Here is a 12,765-nt window from a genome sequence, read left to right as displayed (position 1 = left end):
TGTTTTTCCTTCTCCAGCCTGCCACTAACAATGATGGTAAAAAGTTATCTCGTCAAATGACTCGCTGAAAATTCCTGTAATGCCGAGTATCTTTGCACTGGGTTTACGCTTTAATCTCTTTATACTTTTAAGACGCTTATTTAGTTTCCAGAGCAGTGCGAGGAGGACCGCTAAGCGCGCTACTGGTAATCACTATTGGGTGGGATTTGTCTAATTTACTTACGGAATGAGTTTGTTTCGCTTTGTATCACGAATTCGAATGCACCCCTTACAAACTCGGCAGCGGAGGAGCCGGAGCCGGTGCCGGTGCGGTGCCGGGGGAGCGCGGCCCCGCCGGGACGGGGGCGCTGCCGCCAGCGGGCGGGCGGGCAGCGCTTAATGGCCGCTTGCCTTTGAAAGCCCGACCCGCTCGGGACAAAGTCCACCCTAAACCGCGGTCTCGGGCGATCCTACCCGCGCCCCGCCCCACCCCGCCTCGGTGGCCGGGATGAGAGAGGCGGGCGGGGGTGCGGTGCCCGCTGCCCGTCCGGGGGCAGAGGCCGGGGCCGGGGCAGGCGGCGGGGGGCCGGGCAGCCTCCCGGGACGCCTCTCGGTTTCGTTTCGCCGCCGCGGTTGGGAAGTTTGAAGAGCGGCAGTGACACAGTGACACCTCACACACAACACACCCCCCGGGCTTCACCGGGAGTTTCCCGGGACGGGAAGCGCCAGAGCGGGCGGGCGGGCGCGGCGCTGACCCCGAGGTGCGGAGCGGTGCGGAGCGGCCCCCCCTTCGGCCCGGTCAGTGCGGCGGGGCGGAGCGGAGTGGCGGGGAGCGCACGGAAGACGCCGCGCCCCGCCGTGCCCCGCGGCAGCGCACCCTCGGCCGGCGGGCGGCCGGAGCCCCGGCGGGGCGCTGGCGGGCCGCGCGCAGGCAGGTTAGTGACCCCCGCCCTTCCCCCGCCCGGGGCGCGGGGGGGGTTTCCTATTTTTTTTTTTTCCCCTCCTCTTTTTTTTTTTTTTTTTTTTTTCTTCCTTTTTCCCCCTTCTCTCCTCGTTGCATAAATTATGCCGGGCGGGGCGGTGACGTCGCGGGGGCGGGGCGCGCGGCGGCGCTCGCCCCCGGGGAGGGGGCGGTGTCGGGGGCGCGCCTTGTGGCGGCGGAGGGAGGGAGGAAGGAGGGAGGGAGGCGGCGGGGGCGGGCGGGCGCAGGGGGCGGCAGCCGCCTGGCTGGCTGGTGTCGCGCTCGGCTCGGCTCCGGCGGGCGCGCTCGCTCGCTCGGGAACTATCGGATTAAACTTGAATCGAGTGAAATTACACAAAGGAGCGAAGCGGAGCCGGCGGAGACCCCGAAACTACCCGAGACCCGCGCTGACCCTTCCTCTCCCTCCCCTCCCTTCCACCCCTCCTTCGCCTGCCCGCCCCGGTCAGGGATCCCCCTCCTCCCCTCTTAGCCCAGCCCCGGTGCGAGCGAGCAACTCCGTGCGTGTGTGTTGTGTGCGTGTGTGTTGTGTGCGAGACCCGCACCCCGCCTTGCCCCCCCCGGCCGACGGCACCAACTCCGGAGCGTGTCCCCTCCTCCTCCCCGGCCCTTCGGCGGAGGGCAGCGAGGGAGCGAGCGGGGGACACCGGTCCCCGACGGCCACGCACCGGCCCGGTGAGTGACCCCGCACCTCACTGGGCGCGGACGGAGGGAGGGAGAGAGGGAGGGCGGGCGCCGGCCATGGAGCAGGGGACCCGCGGCAGGTCTCTGTCCCCGGCTGAGCGGAGCGGCGCGGGGGTGCTCGCTGCCGGCGGCGGTCCGGGGGGGTGGGGGATGCTGAGCCCTGCCGCGGCTCCGGGCGAGGCGGGGCGGGGGGGGTGTGTGTGTTGAGGGGGGTGTCTCAGCGGGGCACTTCCCCGGGTGTAAATGGCTTTTTGTTGTGCTGCGGCCGGCCGGCCGGCCGCCTGCCTCGCCTCGGGGGAGGGGAGGGCACCGGGGAGCCAGAGCGCCGGCGCCCCTTCCCCTTCCCTTCTTCTCTCCTCTGCGCTCCTCTCCGCAAGTTTGGAGGGTGACTAAAAATCCGGGAAAAGTTGAGCGAAACTGCGCGGCGGGGGCGGCGGGGCCCAGCGCCGGCCGGGATGGCCGCGGGAGCGCTTCCCCCGCTGACCACGCTGACGGCTCCCGGCGGCCGCGTCGGCACAACAAGCGCTAACAAAGTGAGGGCGCTTCCCTGCCGTGCACGGCCCGGCCCGGCTCGGCCCGGCACCGCCCCGCTCCGCGCAGGCACATGGGTCGCCGGGGCCGGGGCCCGGGCCGCAGCGGGGGCACCCCCAGCGGAGGCCGGGCGGTGGGTGGCGGCGGGCGGCAGGAAGGCGGGCGGGGAGGGAGGAGAAGGAGGAGGGAGGCGGGAGCACGAGGTGCCGCTCCGGCCGCCGGTGCGCGCGGCGGGGGGATCGTCCTGCCCCGGCGACACCGGGAGGGGGCAGGGGGCGGCCGGCGCTCCCCGGCGGCCGGAGAAGAAAGGGGAGCGGGGGAAAGAGGGAGGGGACGGGAAGAGAAGGGAGAACGCTACCCGAGGCAGCCGGAGCGGTGCCGGCGGACGCCGCATAATAGGGGTTTCACCCCGCCGAGTACCTTCGCTCCGCCGGCGCGGAGCCGGGGCGGGCGGGAGGCGCTGCCGCCGCCGCCGCGCACATGGGGTCGGGGCCGGGGCGCTCCCCTCGTCGCTCTTTCCCCCACCCCGTTCCGGGCCATTTTGAGGGTGAGCGGAAAAAGGTGGTTTGAGGCCAAAGCGGTCAGGGCGCGGAGCGAGGGGGGGCCCAGCCGCGCTCGGTCCGCGGGGCGCGGTGGGGAGCGGAGCGGAGCGGGGCCGGCGGCGGGCGCTGCGTGCGGGGCGGCGGGGAGCGGGCAGCGCCTGTGCGTGTGCGCGGGTGTGTGTGAGAGAGCGGTGGCGGGGGGAGGGGGGCAGGGTTGTTAGTGAGTCTCAGGGAGAAGGCGCTGCAGGCAATGAGCAGCCATCATTACGTTGCCTTCATTTATCCCGGTAGCGCTAAATCAGGGGACGCGCTCCCACGCCGGGGGAGCCCCTCCGGGCGCGCCCCGCGCTGCCGGGCCGGTCTTCGCGGGTGGGTGTCCGGGGGGGCGGGTCGGGGTGCTGGGGAAGGGGGTGGCCGTGGGCACGGGCTGGAAATGGAGCCGGTTTCCCCGGCTCCCCCCGACAGCCCGCTCACGCCCGGGTTTAAAGTAGTTGTTTTTTAAACAGACAATGGACAAAAGGAAAGTAGCGATGGATGCCCGGGAGCTCCCTGTCCGCTGCGGGGCCGCGCGGCGCCGCGCAACTCTCCCGCACTTACCCACTTTCTGCCTTTGTTTTCGTTTGGGAAGGGGCCGAGCGTGCCTCCCCACTACAGAAAAGGGCGATTTTTTTCATTCGCGAGAAGCCTTTTATTTTTTTTATTTATTTTTTTTTTTTTTTTAATTTCCCGTGTCACTTGGGCTTCCGCGGATGTTTGGCTTGGGGAATATCAGAATAACCTCGGTGGGATAAGTTTGTTTCTGTGTCGATGTTCGTCTCGATTTTTACTCTCATCAAAGCAGATCGCGGGCAGTGTTTATCCTGGAAGATGGCTTTCGGGAGAATGTGTTAGCCTTTTTTTTTTTTTTTTCCCCTTTTCCTTTTTTTATTTTCTCGTGTTATACGGGACTTGCGGAGGTACAAACAAGCAAGTTGAACAAAAAATGTTTCTGTTCATTTCCTCACAGATCATCCATTCTAACGACGGCAAAAAAAATCTTAATGACTATGACCTTAGCAGCATGGGTAGCTGATTTTTCCCAATTATAAATCCCGTTAGTTTGCGGTAATGTGTGAGTATCAATATATAATTCATATTAAAAAGCATGATCCATAATTATTATTCTTTTTGTTTTTTGTTTTTTTTTTTTTTTATAAAAGTTGAAATCTATCATTTTCCAATGAGAGTGCTGCATCTGTCGCTTGGAGTGTTTTTGTCTCGCTGTTGCACAACAGAGGCTCTCCAGTCTTTAACCTAAAATGGCAGCTTTAATTTGACTGGGGCCCATTCATTGACAATGATAATAAAAAGGCTGAAAGCTAAATGTAGCTGGATGCTTGGGGCACGTATGCAGAACACTTTCCTCTCCATTGCTGGGCACTGCTAAGAGAGGAACTTCCAAGCTCTCTAGTTTCCACCGTGAAAGTTTCCAACACTTTTTTTTTCTTATTAACAAAATAAAGATAATAATAAAAAACCCACATTGCTCAGCATAGACCATATTTTAGATGTCCAGGTTGCTTACAAACTTAACGGTGAGGTGACAGTTAGAGAGAGCTCCTTTGAAGAGGTCTGCTTTTATAACACCAGCAGAAAAATTCTAGTAATCACTGCTAAAATAAGATGCAGTCTGGGGGAAAATTAACCATTTCTTTCTAAGGTTTGTAACAGGTGATCAGAACAATTACATTCTGTATATTTTCCTATCTCCAGTTACCAAAAGTGGGGAGTATGGCTTGTTTCTTCTTTTTTGGTGTTGTAAATGTGCTCAGGGTTTTGCAGAGATCCTTATGATATTGTACTATTTTCCTCTAGGTTCAAACCACAGCTGCTTAGAAAAAGTAATTATTTTTGGTCTTAGACATAATATGAAGTTTGAAACAGTTTTACAAAACAAAATTTCCCCTACTAAAGTAATGGTGAATGCCAGAGATTCACGCATCTTGTCCTGTATTTCTGTTAACCTGAACTGCTTATTTTCAATCTCTTTTGAGCTGTTTTACAAACTTTATAAAGATCATTATTAAAGCCATTACGCAGGCTCTTCTAAGAGTATTAAATACTTGTGATTGCAAGTGTAACTGAATTACTAATTCACTGATACTAATTGGATAATCATATTTGACCAAATATCTTACTAAATATTTAACAATGTGATGACATTTCTGTTATTGCTTGTAAATCATGGTTAAGTTATTTAAACAGGAGGAAAAGCCTCATATTTGCAACCCAAAATTATTTTATCGCCTCTTCAGTAATGAAGGAAAGTTTCAATAACAGGCAAGGATCACACAGTCCTTTTAGGAAAATAAAAATTTCTAGGGATTTTGCACTGTAACAATGTTAGTAAAAATGAGGTTTAGTGGAACACTTTCTATTGCAATCAAAACTCTGTGCAGTGATGGGAGATTTCAGTTGTGACCAGTTCCTTTTGGGTTTGGTTAATGCAGAAGCCTGAGGATTTTGTCAAAGGAGCACTGTAAAGGTTTCCCTGTCCGTGTAGAGGGGTCAGTTAACCGGTTTGTAGTTTCTTTCCCACGCGAGTTATTTGCTGTTTTGAACTGAAAAGCTTCTGATGAATGCTCACAGTATTTCCCAGTAACACTCAAATAATATTAGGACTTTTATAAGACGTAAAACGAGTTGTTGGCGAGTCCAGGTGGGTCAGGCCGATAGCAAAGCTGCAAGCAGGTACTGAAGAAGGAACTGCTGCTCAGTCTGGACTTGGCATGGGTGGGTGTCGTGCTCAGTGGGCCTGTCCTGCCCAGGCACACAGAGAGGCTCCGTGCCAGGTCTGTGCCCCATGGATGGCGGCTCTGCGAGCAGGTGAACCTGCAGTGTGAGGATACAGCAAAACCTAAACAAAGGCAACCCAGACATGATTTTCTGTCAAGCTGGAAAGGCCTGAGTAATAGAGGCTTCTCAGGTTTTCTCAGAGCTGCTGAAGTGTGGCAGTGAGGCTGCGCTTTGCCATGGCCAAGGCATGCTATAGCAGCTGGCTGTTTGGGGTTTGGTTTTGTTTGTAGCCTATGGTGTGATAGGTAGAGGTTGCTAAGGTGGGAAGAGGTGGAAGAAAGTAACCAGAAAGAAGGAAGGTGGAAATAAATGCAATTGTCTCCCTGAATCCTCTGCCTTACCTCCATCCCTTATTTCCCATTCATTTTTACATTAAGTTTCAGATGGATAGCCTTTAGAATGTGCTGGTCGGTATTTGCTCTTGTGAATCTGGTGTAATTCAAAGAAATGTGTGTGACTACCAAGGGTACAGGCAACTGTGAGACAAGTGGTGTGTGTGTCTGAAGGTCTTCCTTCCCCCAGTTCCCTTAAATCCTTACTTCCAAACCCTTATGTATTTGTCTGCTGGGAGCAAATCACTAACTGCTCAGATTTATGAGCTGGTTAACTGATGCCCATAAGTAACACGGGTGATACTTTTATGTTACTTTAATGTTCCCTCTATACAAGAGAAAACTGGGAATTTTAGTAAATAATTAAACTGTCTTTCTGACAAATGACTCTTTTGTGTGTAGGTGAGGCTTTTGCCTTCACTTTTCCAACAGAAAAGTTACTGTATTAATTTAGCTTCAACATTTAGCTTCATCATTAAGACAGACATTAACTCCATCGTTTCTCATCATTTATATTTCCATGAATGGCTTTTTAGCACAAATACTACTGGATTTTAATGCAAGAAAGTTTTAAATACTGTCTCTATTGTAGCAGTGATAAAAAGGCAAAGGGAAACTCCAACTATGATTTAATTTTTAAAACTCTTCCAGAGGAAGGAGTGAGGTATAATATGCAGAAACATCCCATGTTTTTATTAGGGTGCTGATGAGATACTGAAACCTGATGGAAGATTTCCTCCTGATTTCTTTCTGCGCGCACAATCTGACTAACTTTCAGTGATTCGTATCTTAGCCAAGATCAGCAGTCATGGAAATGCCACGTCATAATTGTGCACTAAAATCTGTCTTGGAAAATGAGGTTGGAAGGCACGATGCAAAAAATAAAAAAGGAGGTTATGACCTAAAGGACACATTCCAAGAGCCCAAATATGACAACAAAGCTCTTAAGGGTATTCTTAAGTATATAAAAGCTGATTAGCTCTTAGCTTCCAACATTGTGACTTTTCTGAGATGTAAACATGCACCTAGAAGAAGCCAAGCCAAAACCAAGGATCTTTGTGCTGCCGCTTGGGTTCTTCTCTGGATGCTGTTCCATAGCTGTTTCTAAGCACTCTGGTTGTTTTGCTGCCCTCATGCTAAATGCATTCTCCTTAAAAAAAAAAAAGGGAGCATTTTCTTTTAAAAGTTGGGATTCAATAAAAGAGTGCTAGTTACCATGTAAGCTACTGTTTTAGTAGAACATTGTAACACATGACTTTGAAAGCTTATTGGCATGTGGGAACTAACCAGAAGCCCTTGCTGGCATGATGTAGGGCTCGCTTTGCTCTGTAGTGACCTATATAGCTATTTTGGGTGTGGTTTTGCTTGGCTTTCATGGGAGCTGAGTCCAACCTTCCTCTGACATAGACAATTGCTGTGACGAGAGGGCCTTGAGGGGAATGGTGGGGAATAAATAACTTTGGGAATCAATTGTCTGGAAAAAGTCATTGCAGCCAAAATGTCTGCCCTCTTCCTAATGGTTCTGAGGGGAAAATAAAATTTCACTTATATGCTCCTGATCCTAGAGGTTATTCTGTTCAGGTTTCATTTAAATATGAACTTGTGTTTGGCGAGAGCAATGCAGCAACTTACCTGCCTGGGAGTAGCTGACATATGGCAAATCCAGTGCTGGATCGTTTTGCAAGCACTTTATTTTGATGTCCTTGAGCCACTTTTTAAGCTGTTCAGCTGAGCTTTCTGCTTACTGCTAGAACTTCAACAGGTAGCTGGTTTTAACATTTCTTGGTGATTTTGAAAGCAATTGACCTCCCCACAGTTTATTTTGATCTCTATCTACAAAGCAAGTGTCACTTAAAACATTTTGTGGAGGTGTACATCAGATGTACAAAGTAGGATTCCTTCTGTGCAGCAGAGGCAGTCCTGCTCTGAAAACAAAACTTTCTTTTCTCCTTCCTGCCCTTTCTACTCCCCTCCCCCCAGCTTTCCCATAGATTTTGTTCCTCTTCAAGTTCCTTTCCTGTTGGGTTTTTAATCTTTTTTCCAATTCATGCTGCTTTCTGTTTGCTTAATGGAGTTTTGTTTTCTTGCCAGCCCTAGATAATGAGGATATGTGGCAAAATAAACACGCATTTCAGCTCCTAATAATGCTGCTTTCTACCAAAACCTAAGGAGAATGCCTAAGCTGGTGTGGGGAGGGCTGGCTGGCTGCACCAAAGCTTGATGAAGTCTCATGTTAGCCCCTGGATGCTGGCATGGCAAGGGGATGGGTGGCAGCAGACAGCCAGAGCAGGGGGCTGCTGCAGTGTCCTGGCAGCTTCCCAAAGGTTCTTCATGACCCTTTGAAGAGGAAAATCCTCTTGTTTCAAGTTTTGTTTTCATGAAAGTGACATTCCCCCGTCTTTTAATAGTGGATAGATAGAGCTGTAGTGGTTTCTCTTGCTCTGTACTCTTAAGTAGCTGTGAATCGGGAGGGTCTAGTCCCATGACAATTCTGAAATGGACATAGCCATTGTGGGCTATCCTTTGCCAAGCAGAGAAGTTTGGGGTGTGGGGAGGAGCTCCTGATGGGATTGTGATATTTCTGAAAGAAATAGGAGAGCTTTGGAGACCAGGAACTATGTGACCAGTGGTAAAGCAGATCAGAACATGGAGCAAGGCCAAGGAAGACTTTAATAAAGGCACTTTTGTCCTCGATCTTAAAATAGGAAGCCTATGGATTTATTTACAGGGTAAACAGGATTTGTTAAGCGGGTAGTCGCTATGTGAGAAGGAGTACTGGTCATTCTTTGTGAAAGAATTCAGGTGAAGACTAAAGCTGAGCTGAAAACTGGAATTTTTGAAGTTTAGACACCAGTAGACAAAACATGGAGAAAGTCTTCATCACAGAAAGCATTGAGGTAGGTAGTGCTGTTCTGGGAGAAATGTGAAACAAGCTCTTACGTAATAGAAACTGAGAAACTCAGTTCAAGTCTTTGGTATTAACTTGGATGAGCTAGTAAGTGGGAAGTCTGAGTTGATGACAAGTTATGAGAAAATATTCTTTGCTTCAAAGAGGATCCATCAATGTAGCTGTTGAGATTGAAATCCAAAGCTGAAATGCTACTTGGTAAAGGGTCTTGCAGGAAAGCACGTGTCAGTCTGTACTGTAGAGAAAGGCAGTTTAGTATTTCTTCAAGTTGAAGATTAACAGCCAGAAAGGCAATACAACTGACCTGGTTTGTAATGCTCAATAGAAGGAGGATTGAGAGAAGGAGAGTAATGATGAGGCTAGCAGATGTTCAAAAATAATTCTGATAAGGCTGAGATAAAAGTGCATGACAGTGAGAGACTGGTGAATTTCAAGGATGCATCTTAATTACTTATTCAGGGTATAACAAATGTTTTCAAAACCTTACCTGTTCCTGGACAGGAGAGCCTATCTGAAATCCAGGAATCAAGCATCCCAAGTATCCTGCTGCTTGAAGTTCTGTATTTGAATGTGTATTGTTTTCTCATGTGGGATAAGAAATACTGAAACAACCATAACTGCAGTTGCTGTCTCGACAAGAGATCTAAGATGATGATTTTATATTTTTGGCTCAACTGTCTGGTATATATCTAGGCAAGCCCTGTGGATTTTTGAGAATGAGCTCTGGTTTTTGCAGCTTCTGGACTGAAGTAGCTGCTTGTTGGATTTGGTGGTTTATTGCAAGGCAAAAAGCAGACAGCTCATCATCTCCAGTTCTTAGTTTGAAAGGTTCCGGGACTGTGTTGCTAGTTCCTGGAAAGACCAGACAGCTGCACAGGGTGGTGTAGTTGTGTCAGGATGGCTTAAAGGAAGGCCCTCTGATGTAGTAGCCAGTGCCTGTGTGAGTTCAGATTCCTTTAAACTCTGATGAGGGGACTCTCACTAAGAGTATAATTCTTGCCTTGAGTTGTTTTAAGAAGAATTAAACTGAGAGTTTATAGTGAGCAGTTTACTATCTCTCTTGATTTAGGAAGGAATCATTCAGAAAGTGAGTTAAATAGGGATTTCTGGACTGCCTCAGGATGTTAGTCTGGTAGAGAACTGCTAAGTAATTCAGTTTATTTATCAGTAACATTGTGAGGTGTCTGCTGTGCTTTGCATTCACTCTGCTCTGTAAGTGGAGTACAGCCTCACTCATCTTTAATCATCACTGTTTCATTGGGGGGAAGTGAATAAGCAGGCTTCAGCTTCACTTTCCTCTTATTTCTGTATTGATCTCTACAAAGGTACATTGTCATTTTCATTTTTTGTTCTTTTTTTGTACAGAAGTAAGTGAAATGTGCTACTTTATTTCTGTTGTAATCTTTACAGAGGTTACTGAAAAAAATTTGCCTGTGTCACCTGCATTTCTCCTTACTACAGTTCTGCAGTATTCCCCAAGCCCTTACTGTTTTCTCTCACAGAAGTGATTCTTAGTGAACATACTTTCACAGTTCAAACAGGATTTGAACCTCGTGGCAGCCATGCTGAAGGAAGGGGTTGTTTTGTAGAAATGGCACGGCTGTTGGAAGAATCAGCTTGTTACAGGCAGCACTAGGACAGAAACATGGCTTACAGCTTGGGTCCGGGAATCTTTGTACTACATGGTAGTCTTAGACGTTGAGCATATTAGATGATGCACTGAAACTATTAAAAAAAAAAAAAGAAAAATGGAAGGAGGGTGTTTGTGTGGCTTTGCTGTGGTTAAGGTGACTGAAGTCTTGAACGGTGAGTTCTCAGGGAAGCAAGTTAAGGCCTCGCATCCCCTTGCTACCCCCTGCCCCAACCATGACTACTTAATTTTGTAATAAAGTTAATAAAACCTTGGCTACAGAAAAGATGGCAGGTGAAAGCAATTGTTTCCATAGCTCTTCTCATAAGAAATTTCCCTAACGGTGTGATTTAAAAGATTAATCTCCTTATCTCTTTCTCTTCTTCACCTTCCTCTGTCTCCTCTCTCAAAAGAAACCAGGATGCTTACCTTTCTGCCTGCCTCTCGGGGTGGACAGCCTCTGGCTTGTCACTGGCTCACACGTGACTTCCCTGAGATTGTCGCGTGACCAGTGGCACAGCTGGACTGTGCAGTAGGGGCTGGTTGGGCAACGCAGGTTTTGGCTGTCTGAGCAACTGGACTAGGAGGGGTTCTTAGAGGTGGATATTGGTGTCAGCTGGGATGCAGGCTGTGGGCCTGAACTTGTCCCCTGGTGGGGCTTCTGGGATCTGCTGCTGTTTTCCTGTGTGTGCCTGTGTGTCACTTGGAGTTTGGTGGTGTGTTCTGTGGCTGCCCAACATTAAGACTTTTGGTGGGAAGCTGGTAGGGTCAGGAAAGCTAAAAACCCCTTCTGTAATTTGACAAGGTGTGACAATGGTGGTGTTTTGGGGCAGGGTGCCTTTTCTCTTCAGCATGTGCTGAAAGCAGCTGTGTCTGTGTTGAGGAGCGTCCAGGCAGGCAATGAACTCGGAATAGCGAGATCGATTCAATGTGGCTGTGGGAGTGATACCTTTGATACACCTTGACTTCTCTCTTCTGGAGTGAAACAGCACATCTGCAGGAGGCAGTCCATCCTAATGAGGCAGATTGATCCATGGACAGAAATTTCTGGGCAGAAAACCTGGGGACTAGGCAGCTGTAGCACCTGCTTCCACCATGTTGGCTTGACTGCCTCCTTTCCTCAAGGTGCTTTCTCTTAGGTGCATAAGCTGTCCTCTGGTAGGTTTATTTTGGATACTGGGGACAAAATTTTTTGCTCTTTTCTGATTATCCAAAATACTTGTTTCTCCATCATAGTGTTTATTGAGATGGGTGGCTATTCCCAGGGTTTTTTTGGTTTTTGATTTTTGTTTGTTCATTTTTTTAAATTAAAAAACTAGAGTGAAATCTGCCAAGCTTTCTTTGCCCTCCTTGTCTAGGGTATCCTTGTCTTGATATTATGTTTGTAAAAACTTTTTTTCTTCTGATAGAGTAGTATACTTAAATCTGTGTAAGAGTACTTTTTTCAGTATGATAAATTTTTTGTAGCTCTGAAGATAGCTGGAAGCTGTTGAATGTTGTCCTGTGGTCCCTCTAATCATTTGTAAGCCAGGGTATGGTTTGAGAAATGCAGTGAGCTAATTTAACCAGACATTGTTCTGAAAGGAGAAGTTTCCTCTCTGCCTTTGTCCCCCTGCACCCCAACGCACAACCACATGGCTCCGCTACTTTTTTCTGGCAGCAGTGCTTGTCAGGTCCTTCTGTGAGCCACTTTAGTTCACCAAAATGGCAGAAAAATAACTCTGTAAAATGGAGAGCATTTTGCTGTTGTAATGAATCAAACTAGCTCATAAAAGGATCTGATGAACACCAGAGCTGGTACTAAGGACGAGGGGGGCCGCTGGCTTGGAGAGCAGCAAGCCCTTTTCATCTTTTCATTTTGGTGGCAGTGAGCAAGTGGATTGGATCAGTTGCCTGGGAACCTTCATGGGAGAAAGAGAAATAGAGTAATCATCTGTGAAGCAAAGGACACAGAAAGAAAAATGTGCTGGCCTGAGTTAAAATGGATATTAAAATTTGTTTATTCCATTGATGCTATGGATTGTATGCTATAAATTGGTTAGAATTAATAATCCACTGACCAGAAATCAGTTTTCATTTTCAGGTAGGAAAACAAAAGCCTAAAAGATTTACTAATGTATAAATAACCTGTTTGCTCTTTTAAATGTGAAGTATTTAATCTTTGAAACAATTTATTCACAAGAAAGAGGGGGCTGTTGGTTTTAGGTTGGTTTTTTTTTGTTTGTTTGTTTGTTTGGTGTTTTTTGTTTGTTTTTGGTTTTTTTTTTTTTCAAGATTGAAATCCTCCATTAGGTTCATCAGCTTTGAGTCAATTTGTCTGTCTCAAATTTTATCAAGTCAGTGTT

At 48.7% G+C, this 12,765-nt stretch overlaps 1 protein-coding gene across 8 annotated transcripts in view; it reads left to right on the top strand.

The window, feature by feature from the left end:
- The first annotated feature begins 644 nt into the window (after nt 1-644).
- CHD7 (chromodomain helicase DNA binding protein 7) overlaps nt 645-12,765 on the top strand; it is a 133,306-nt gene continuing 121,185 nt past the window's right edge. For 5 of the 8 annotated variants that reach the window (XM_084222135.1, XM_084222136.1, XM_084222138.1 and 2 more), the window contains exons 1-2: nt 645-1,633; nt 3,722-3,826. The gene's annotated coding sequence lies outside the window, so the exon portion shown is untranslated. Of the gene's footprint in view, nt 1,634-2,641; nt 2,721-3,721; nt 3,827-12,765 lie in introns of those variants that run through there. The other 3 variants (XM_084222133.1, XM_084222132.1, XM_084222134.1) reach the window with 3 other exon arrangements.

The sequence above is a fragment of the Fringilla coelebs genome (assembly GCF_963513975.1).
Source record: "Fringilla coelebs genome assembly, chromosome: 1".
Lineage (NCBI taxonomy): Eukaryota > Metazoa > Chordata > Aves > Passeriformes > Fringillidae > Fringilla > Fringilla coelebs.
This window is presented reverse-complemented; position numbering and strand designations above follow the sequence as displayed.